Below are 10,373 nucleotides of genomic sequence, written 5' to 3' on the forward strand. Positions count from 1 at the left end.
CAGGCTGTTGAGCTCCCCGGCCGGCGTCCTCCCTGAGCCGCCGGCCGCTTCCTGCATGCACGCTGCCGGAGCGATCCGGAAGTGCTCCCGGGGGCGGGACTTCCGGTCTTGCGGACTTCCGGTTGAGCGCTTCCGGTTTGCGGAGGCAGCGTGGAGGACACGCCGACGCTGGCACGGCCTGTCCGGGGCGGGAGGCGGGGAACGTCAGCCGTCACTGGGGGGGCAGGCCCTTTTGCATAAGGGCTGCCGTGAAGACGTCAGATCATGGTAAGCAACCGTGCTCCCTGTCATGTCTTCCGCTGCAGCTGCATCTGCAGAACCCAGTGTGCCCCCTGCTACTGTAAGTATGGAGGGTGATGGTCCCTCGGACATAGGTCTCAGTCAGATGATTTATGGCTCTCTGGTCTGTGTTTTCTAGGAGGACAAGGCCACTAAGAAAACTGACAGAAATGAAAAGTCAGAGAAGCCTGAGAAGTCAGAGAAGGCTGACAAGTCCGATAAGCCGGTTAGACCTGACAGATTTGAAAAAATTAAAAAATGTCCTGTCTGTATAAAGAAGCTCCCTGCAGTATGGGACAAAAAGCTTTGCCAACAATGCACGGACCAGATTATTAGAGCCGAACAACCGTCCCTGATAGACGAGTTGCGGTCCATGATGAAACAGGAGATTAGGGCCTCCCTGGCCTCCCTCCCTGCTCCTGGCCCTGCTCCTGGACCCTCTTCTCCAAAGAAGAGGAGACTCCAGTCGACCCCGTCTGATCAGGAGGACGCTGATTCCACCTCTGAGGGTCCTGATGAAGGATTTCCCTCTGGGGGGTCTGACCAGTCCTTTCTGTTTCCCTCAGAAGATTTAAGGGATCTTATTGGGGCAGTTCGGAGCACTATGGGATAAGAGGAAGTGCAGTCTCTTCCCTCAATCCAGGATGAAATGTTTGCTGGCCTGAAATCAGTCAAACAGTTAGGATTTCCAGTTCATGCCAATATTCTGGATATTGTCTCTCAGGAATGGGAATTTCCTGAGAGGCGGGTACGGAGTGACCCTAGACGCCGGTTTCCTCTAGAACCTTCTGGATTACATTGGGAGGTCCCAAAAGTAGACGTACAGGTGGCTAGGGTAGCTAAACAAACGTCTCTTCCCTTTGAAGATACTTCCCAACTGAAGGATCAGATGGATAGGAAGGTAGAAGGCCTGTTGAAGCGATCCTGGGAGGCATAGTCTTCTTCTATTCAGGCTAACATTGCCTCCACTTGTGTATCCAGGTCCCTAATTAGGTGGTTAGACCAGTTGGAGGCTCATATTTCCCAAGGGACCCCCTAGGGAGGAATTACTGGAATCCCTTCCCTTGCTTAGGAAGGCTACCAGTTTTTTGGCAGATACCTCGGTGGAATCTGTCCGCCTGGCGGCCAGGACCTCGGTTCTTTCTAACTCTGCCAGACGTGCCCTCTGGCTTAAGGCCTGGAGTGGAGACTCCACCTCCAAAATGAGGCTTTGCTCCCTTCCGTTTAAAGGGGATTTGGTGTTTGGGCCTGCCCTGGATGATATTCTGGACAAGGCGACCGATCGTAAGGCCTTGCCTGATCCTAGACCCACCAGGAAGCGGTCCTTTCGTCCCTCGATGCCTCAGGCCTCCCAGCCCAGAGGGAAAGGGAAGGCAGGCAGGTGGAGCTATCCTAAGGGTAGAGGGAGAAACATCCTCATCCCTCCCCATCAACAACGTCCTCAGCAGGGCAAACAGTGACTCGGCCCGGGTGGGGGGACGACTCTCGGCGTTTCTTCCCCAGTGGCGGTCCATAACCACTTGCCAATGGGTTCTGAAGATCGTCTCGGAAGGTCTCCTCATAGAATTCCTCTCCCCCCCTCGTCCGGGTCTCCGAGTCACTGCTCTGGCGTCGCAGGTTTCACAGGCTCTGTTGTACGCAAAGATTATAGAGCTAATGCACTCGGGGGTCGTTTCCCCAGTCCCGAGTCGGGAAGAAGGGGTAGGACACTACTCCCGCCTCTTCCTTGTCAAGAAGCCGTCTGGCGACGTCCGTATAATAATCAATTTAAAACGTCTAAACCGTCAGGTCAGGTACCGGCGGTTCAAGATGGAGTCAGTAAAATCAGCTATTCCCCTGATAGGTCTACACCACCAGATGGCCTCTAAAGATCTGAAAGACGCCTACTTCCATGTGCCCGTCCATCCGGGTCACAGGCAATACCTCAGGTTTGCGGTGCTACACGGGGAGGAAGTGCTTCATTTCCAATTCAATGTACTTCCCTTCGGGATCTCCTCGGCGCCAAGGATCTTTTCGAAGATCATGGCAGAGGTGGTCGCCTTCATAAGATTGCAGGGTATCGGTCTGGTTCCATATTTGGACAACTTTCTTCTCATGGCTCCATCTGCTCCAACCCTCCGGAGCCATGTGGAAAAGTCTTTGGGAATCCATCCCAGGGACCGAAGGATTCCCAATCTCAAAAAATCACAGTTAAACCCCTCCTCCACTCGGCAGTTTCTCGGAGTGCTGCTGGACTCCGACAGACAGGCATCTTTTCTCCCGGAGGGCCACAAGGTAGCTCTGTTAGCCAAAATATCAAAGCTTCGCAGGCAGGCTCGCCCGACGCTTCGAGCGGCTATGTCAGCTCTGGGTTCCATGACGTCCTGCATTCCCTCAGTCAGGTGGGCTCAGGCCCATTCTCGGTGTCTCCAGGATCATATCCTGGCACATTAGGACAGACTCCCGTCATCCCTAAACAGACGGTTTCGCCTCTCGGGGCCCGTCTCCTCATCCCTTCTCTGGTGGCTGCGGCCCAGCAACCTACAAGTGGGGGTTGCCTGGACGCATGCACCCCTGGTTACACTGACCACAGATGCCAGCCTGCGAGGATGGGGTGCAATGGTGGCAAACTCTCCATTTCAAGGGGTCTGGAGTTCTTACGTCAGCTCCCAATCCTCCAACTACCGGGAGCTCAGGGCAGTCAGGGAAGCCCTCCTTGCGGCTCAGGACCTCGTCCGAGACTCTCACGTCCTGGTATATTCAGACAATGTCACAACAGTGGCACATCTCCGCCATCAGGGCAGTACACGCTCAGGCGCCCTGAAGTCAGTGTCCTCCCGGATCTTTCATTGGGCGGAACAATCACTGCTATCCCTTTCTGCAGTCCATCTGAAGGGCTCACTAAATCTTCAGGCGGATTTCCTGAGTCGTCGGGATGTTCATCCGGGGGAATGGAGCCTGGATCAGGCGGTGTTCTGCTCTCTGGTGGCAAGGTGGGGTACTCCGGAGGTGGACCTCTTTGCTTCGGCAGAGAATCGCAAGGTCGCAACATATTTCTCCCTGAACCCACGGGACATGGCGTTAGGAGTAGACGCTTTCTGCCACGATTGGTCCTTTTGCCTCGCTTACGCGTTCCCCCCTCTTCCTCTTCTCGCAAGGGCCCTGAGGAAGATCAGAGACGAGGGGGTCCCAACTATACTGGTAGCTCCGCTGTGACCTCGGAGGAGTTGGTACAGCCTGGTCATGACTCTAGGAATAGACGGCCCAGTCCTCTTAGGTTCGGACCCCAGCTTACTGTCCCAGGGTCCGATTTTCCATCCGGCTCCCCAGAAACTCAACTTGGCTGCCTGGCTTCTGAGGCCCGGGCACTGAAGGCCCAAGGGCTTTCTGACAGGGTTGTGGCTACCCTGCAGAAGAACCGTAAACCAGTGACTAATAGTATTTACAACAAAATCTGGAAGAAATTCTCCTCCTGGTGTGGTTCTCGGCCTCCTGACCCACTTCAGCCTAATATTGCGCAGATTCTGGACTTTCTCCAGAGTGGATTGGACTTAGGCCTTCGGCCTAGCACCCTGAAAGTTCAGGTGTCAGCCCTCAGTGCAGTCTTTGACACGGCTCTGGCAGATCATCGTTGGATCCGTCGGTTCTTTGTGTCCGCTAGTAGACTCTGTCCACGTCAGAGGGTCCTGACGCCTCGCTGGGATCTCAATGTGGTCCTTACCGGACTATCTCAGTCACCTTTTGAGCCTCTGTGCTCTTGTCACATTCGTTCTCTTTCTCACAAGACTGCTTTTCTTGTGGCTATCACGTCTGCTCGCAGAGTCGGAGAACTTCAGGCTTTGTCTATTCGGGAACCTTACCTGACCATCAGAGATGACGGCATTGTTTTTCAGCTGGACCCTTCCTTCCTTCCCAAGGTGGTTTCGGATTTCCACCGTTCTCAGTCCATCATCCTGCCTTCCTTCTGTCAGAATCCTCGGACTCCCGGTGAGGAAGTGTTTCATTCTTTGGACGTCCGTAGGACTGTATTGCACTACCTGGAGGTTACTGCTTCTTGGCGCCTTGATAGTAACCTGTTTATCCAGCCCTTTGGTCGAAATAAGGGCAGGAAGGTAGCTAAGAGTACCGTCGCCAACTGGATTGTGCGGGCAATTAGAGACGCTTACCTCGCTCAGCATCTCTCTCCACCTACCGGATTTACGGCACACTCCACCAGAGCTACCTCTGTCTCCTGGGCTGAACGGGCAGGGGCCTCCCCTGAGCAGATCTGCAAGGCGGCTACGTGGTCTTCGCTCCATACTTTCACGAAGCATTATCGGTTGGATCTGGATTCCAACAGGGATTTGGCCTTTGGCAGGAAGGTCCTGCAGGCTGTGGTCCCCCCCTAGGTATCAATTCTTTGGTATTCCTCCTATGCTGTCGTGGAAGGGACTAGAGAAATAAGAATTATTCTTACCGATAATTCGGTTTCTAGGACCTTCCACGACAGCAGGTAATTCCCTCCCCTTTGTATTCATATATTCCTGAATGTGTGGTACTTCTCCTATGCTATGGATTCTTTGTAAGACACTGGCTGTGGGAGGTGGGAGGGTCCTTTTAAACCTCTTGAACTTCCTGTCCCAATTAGGGCGTGGAGAGACAACCTCCTATGCTGTCGTGGAAGGTCCTAGAAACCGAATTATCGGTAAGAATAATTCTTATTTTTTCTGCAGGTACCTGCGTTTTTTGCCGTAGTTAATGGTAAAAATCTGCAGGGACCAACCTATGGAAAAACCGCAGTAAAACCGCATGCGGATTTCGTTGCAGCTTTGGTGCAAATTTTTTTTTTTTTTTTTTACCACAGGTGCGGAATTCTTTAAGAGGGTCCGGATTTTCCTTAAGAAAAAGTAACTTTCTAGTGCACACATGGCTTAAGGGTTTTTATTGTTGGTCTTAGTTTATCCGGTGTGTGCACATAAACCATGTAGAGAGGACTATTTTTTTTTTTTTTTTTTGATTAATCGTACACAAAACCATGCTGACACTGGTACCATTTTTCATGCATTTGTTTAAACAGTGACATGTGAATGACTCCTTAGCCCGAGGAGGGGGAAAATGACAACTTCATTACTCACATGGACCCTACACATCAGAGGAATGAGCCATGTTTTCATTTGTGTCCACTTACATAATATGGCATTATGAAATCCCATAACAGGCCAAAAATAGATATTGGCTCTACTCCCAAGTAATTCACGAGTATATGAGCCAAGAAGATACATGTTGAATTAAAAAGAAAATCTTTTTTTTTTTTTTTTTTTTTTTAATACGTAAGAATTAAAAAGAGGCGGTCAGTAACACAAGACCCAAGGTTGTCAAAACAAAAAAATTATACAGATCCAAAATTATCAGTATATCTTATGATTACAATATCCAGGTACATGCAAATGGATAAGAAAAAGGCTCAGAAAAGGTAACCAGGTAGGAATGAATATAGGGTAAACAATAGCGTTCAAAGACTGGGAATGTGTATGTTTAAGAATCATCTATTGATATTATGTCTGCATAACATGCTAGAGAAGTACCGTATTTTTCGCTTTATAAGACGCACCTGATTATAAGACGCACCCCCAAATTTGGTGAAGGAATAGAGAATTTTTTAATAAATGGGGTCCGTCTTATAATGCCAGTGTCCGTCTAACAAATAATATAGGGTATATGTCCCTCATAGCCCCCTCATCCTAAAATTAGCCCCCTTAATCTGGATATGGCCACCTTATATTGAACACGTCCCCCAGTGATGCCACATTTCCCCTATGGCTGGCACACATCCTCTATGGCAGGCAGACAGGGCCACTGTGGCAGGCAGACAGGGCCACTGTGGCAGGCAGACAGGGCCACTGTGGCAGGCAGACAGGGCCACATCACCCTCTGTGGCAGGCAGACAGGGCCACATCACCCTCTGTGGCAGGCAGACAGGGCCACATCACCCTCTGTGGCAGGCAGACAGGGCCACATCACCCTCTGTGGCAGGCAGACAGGGCCACATCACCCTCTGTGGCAGGCAGACAGGGCCACATCACCCTCTGTGGCAGGCAGACAGGGCCACATCACCCTCTGTGGCAGGCAGGCAGGGCCACATCAGCCTCTGTGGCAGGCAGGCAGGGCCACATCAGCCTCTGTGGCAGGCAGGCAGGGCCACATCAGCCTCTGTGGCAGGCAGGCAGGGCCACATCAGCCTCTGTGGCAGGCAGGCAGGGCCACATCAGCCTCTGTGGCATATCGCCCCCATGTTGCTGCTTTTAGTAAAATAAACTCTTTCCTTACCTTCTGCAGCGCTGTCCTGTCTCTGTCTCCCTCCTCGGGGTTGAATTCCTCCTGTCTCCTGCACTTACTACTTCCTGGTTCTAGTGCAGGTCATGTGATCGGGACAGCAGAGAGAGATATCTCTGCATGTCTAATCACAGCCAGCAGGAGGGAGACCAGGCAGACGCTGGAGGAGGTGAGTAAACAGTTTATTATTTTACTACAGCAGCAGCACGGGAGGCCATATCTAACACAGGGGGAGGGGGAATCCTGTGCAATTAAAGGTAAGCACAGGCAGATAATATGCACAGCTCCCTCAGCCCATCAGCGCGATGCAGTTTCAGCACCACGCTTCTGATGGACAGCGGCTGTGCATATTATATGAGCGGGAGAGCAGGAGATCAAAGGCTGCCGCTCCCAGCTCCAAGCAGTCCCCAGCACCGCTCCAGAGCTGCCTGCACCTCCACTGGACTCTGTGTGTGTGTATATATATATATATATATACACCCCCCCGTATATTCGGATTATAAGACGCACCCCCTACTTTCCCCCAAAATTTGGGGGAAGAAAAGTGCGTCTTATAAAGCGAAAAATACGGTAGTTATAATGAGCAAGTCTCAGACACAAGATGCAGTGCCAAGGAAAATCAAATTGAATGGATATGACCATTGAAAAGAAACAGTCTTGTTACAAATAGATTATTGGTAACCCTAAAATATCCACACAATGGCAAGAATTACCCAAACCCAGAGACAAAGAGGGGACAGAAAAAGAAATCCTGAGGAGACAAAAAAATGCAAAGCTTGCAACTTGCAAAAAAGAATACTAGAAAAACAGGCAAGATGCAACATGGAAGAAAAATCTTGGCGTTCTCAAAGTGTCTACCTGATGGCAGTAATCTGAAAAGGAAAAGACCATAACAGTTTGCATCAAAGCAAAAAAAGTATGCAGAAGGTAACTGCAGTATAGCAGGGACAGATCAGAGAGTAATATAAGGGCTTAATGTAAAAGTACAAGCATGAACCAGAAAAGCAAAACAATGGAGATAGACAACCTGAAGGTCAAGACGTACCCCTACACGTGTTTCGTGTAATGCTTCTTCCGCGTGTAGGGTTTGTTTTGTTTTTCTGGTTCATGCTTGTACTTTTATATTAAGCCCTTATTTTCCTCTCTGATCTGTCTGCTATACTGCAATTACCTTCTGCATACTTTATATCGCTTCGTATGTCTCTCCCTGGGAAAGATCAGACTTTGTCTTTTTATTATTTTTTTGCTTTGATGCAAACTGTGCTATGATCTTTTCCTTTTGAGACTACTGCCATCATGTGGGCACTTTGGGAACACCGAGATTTTTCCTCAATGACGCATTCTGCCTGATTTTTCTAGCATCCCATTTTGTAAGCTGTCATCCTTGCATATATTTATTTATTTATTTTTTTTATCCCCTCTGTCTCTGAGCTTGCCAGCCTTACCACACTGCTCCCGCCACGCTTTCTATTGCTGGATGAGGCTGCTATTCCAGCTTGCTGGAGGGAATAACTGGCTAAAGCCAATATTGCTCCACTGGTGGTCAGACCACACTTTCAAATCAGTGCAGGGCCTGCCAGGTACAGCCCTGTCCTCCACGCCTCCTCTGTGCTCCAGAAGTGCTTTCCAGTCATCTGACTAGTGACATGATCCTGCGCGTGTGTCATCAGAACGCTGCCATGTGTATGCGTGCCTCGCGCATACGTTTGGCGCCCCTGAGGCTTCAGTCGCCACAGAGTATTGCACCCAACATTGGGTGTAATGCTAAACTCGGTTCCTGATAAGGTCAGTCCCGGTTTCACCACATTACACACTCAAATACACACCAGGTTGCCCTGTTCCCACTGGGGACTGGGCTAGGGTCGGGTAATCAAGGGATGGCCGACAGAAGCATTTACAGCATGCCTTCAACAGGGGCCTCAGTCCCACTAGCTTAGAAGCTGGGAGGGGGGAGGTGCAGCCAGCAGGGGGAGTCAGGAGCCAACACAACAGTTAGAGAGTTTTCCAGCAGGAGAGCAAGGGAGCAGTCGCATCTACTGGTGCTCCAGTGGGAAGGAGGAGACGTTCGCAATGGTTGCCGCAGGGAGAGGGGTCTCTGCTCCCCACGGAACCGATGCAACACAGGGCGTCAGGACCCTAGGGAAGATCATACTTCACGTTGGTTTTCCAGAATCTGCCTGGACGGGGAAAGTTTTAAGCTTCCCTGTCCACACAGCACCCAACAGCACAGTGTCATATAGGATCCGGGGCCTCGCTTCAAGCCGTAACCCACATCGGAACCGCTGCACCTACAGATAGGGACAAGAGTATATCGTGAATCCCAGGGTCCCCTTGTAGCTTCAAGCCAGAGGATCCACAGACAGATGTTACAAGGAGAAACCCACCGAACACCAAACCGGGCTGATCTCTAAAGGGATTCGGGTTCGACGGAGCCCATCATAGCAAATGACCGGTATTACCTGGGTGAGTGGCATCATACAAAAGTGAGTAAAACAACCTAGAACCGCAGCTATAGATACTGACTCTTTATTACCCATACTGCCGCTCCCCACCACCATTACTACTCCCCCTCATCATCCTCCCTGGGGCCCGCTCTACCTGTGGAGAGCGATACCATCCCTGGCTGCTACTACCAGCTGCCCCGAACAGCGACGGCCCATTCCCTGGCCGCATACCACAGGTGGCATCACAGCAAACAAACACCTCACAACTACCCCCAATATCCTTACCCAGCCATCTTCTGTACGCCTCGGGGCAACGGAGCTGGGCTAGGCCGCCCGTGACGTCGACGGCCCGGCGATGAGTAGGTTAAATTCACCTGCCCCGTGGGCGCTACATACGCACCTGGAATAAGTGTGGTAGCCTGTCCAGAACAACCTGGGGGTGCTGCGGCTCACAACCGCACGCGACGTGAAAGCCTCCCTAGGCCTACCGCCGTGCCTCCAGTAACCCTTACTCCAGCCTCAGCAGGGAGCTTTCCGCTGCACTTCCTGATGAGTGAGGCCTGGGAACTTCTCCTTTCTTCCTGGTGAGTACTGCTTCAGAGGTTCCCCCTCCAAGGACAGGAAACCAACTGATGCGTGTGAAAACTTTTATTCTGTAGGTTTCCTATCCTTGGAGGTCTGATCCCTTCTCTCCGTGGTGCTGTCATGGGTTCTGAAAAAACACATTACTGGTAAGTAATTACGTATTTTGGATAAGTATAATTTTTTTGTTTTGACAACCTTGGTTCTTTTGTTAGTGACCTCCTCTTGTTAAATTTATATGTATTTTTTTTTTTTTTTAAATGTCTAAATAAAGATTTTCTTTTTAATTCAACATGTATCTTCCTGGCTCATATACTCGTGTCTGTTTTAAGTTAAAATAATATGGAATTAAATGGAGGTATCCGATTTTATACTGTGCATATGTTAATACAGTGGTGTGAATGAGGCCAAAAAAAGTAAAACTGTATGTGCCTATGTCATATGATATCTTTTAGATGCTGGTGTAGCCGCTGACTATTCTCAGGTCAAAAGGTCCTGCGCAGTCGCACTACAATGCTTTGATCTGCCCTGCTCAGGGCAGATCAAAGTGTGTCTGCGCAGGACCCCAGTGTTGGCTTGTGTGGATTACATAGGACTCGTCATGCACCCAGGCTTCTATCTTTTTATTTTTGACCTACTGCAAGACCAAATCTAACGTAATTTTAAAGTGATAATACTAATTCTGCTACTCTCATTTTTAGTGCACGGCGAGTTGCTGTAGTAGGGTACAGCGTGTTTAAAAAAAAAAAAAAAAATAGGCATTTAGGCAGGGTTGAT

Source organism: Anomaloglossus baeobatrachus, chromosome 4 (assembly GCF_048569485.1).
Source record: "Anomaloglossus baeobatrachus isolate aAnoBae1 chromosome 4, aAnoBae1.hap1, whole genome shotgun sequence".
NCBI lineage: Eukaryota > Metazoa > Chordata > Amphibia > Anura > Aromobatidae > Anomaloglossus > Anomaloglossus baeobatrachus.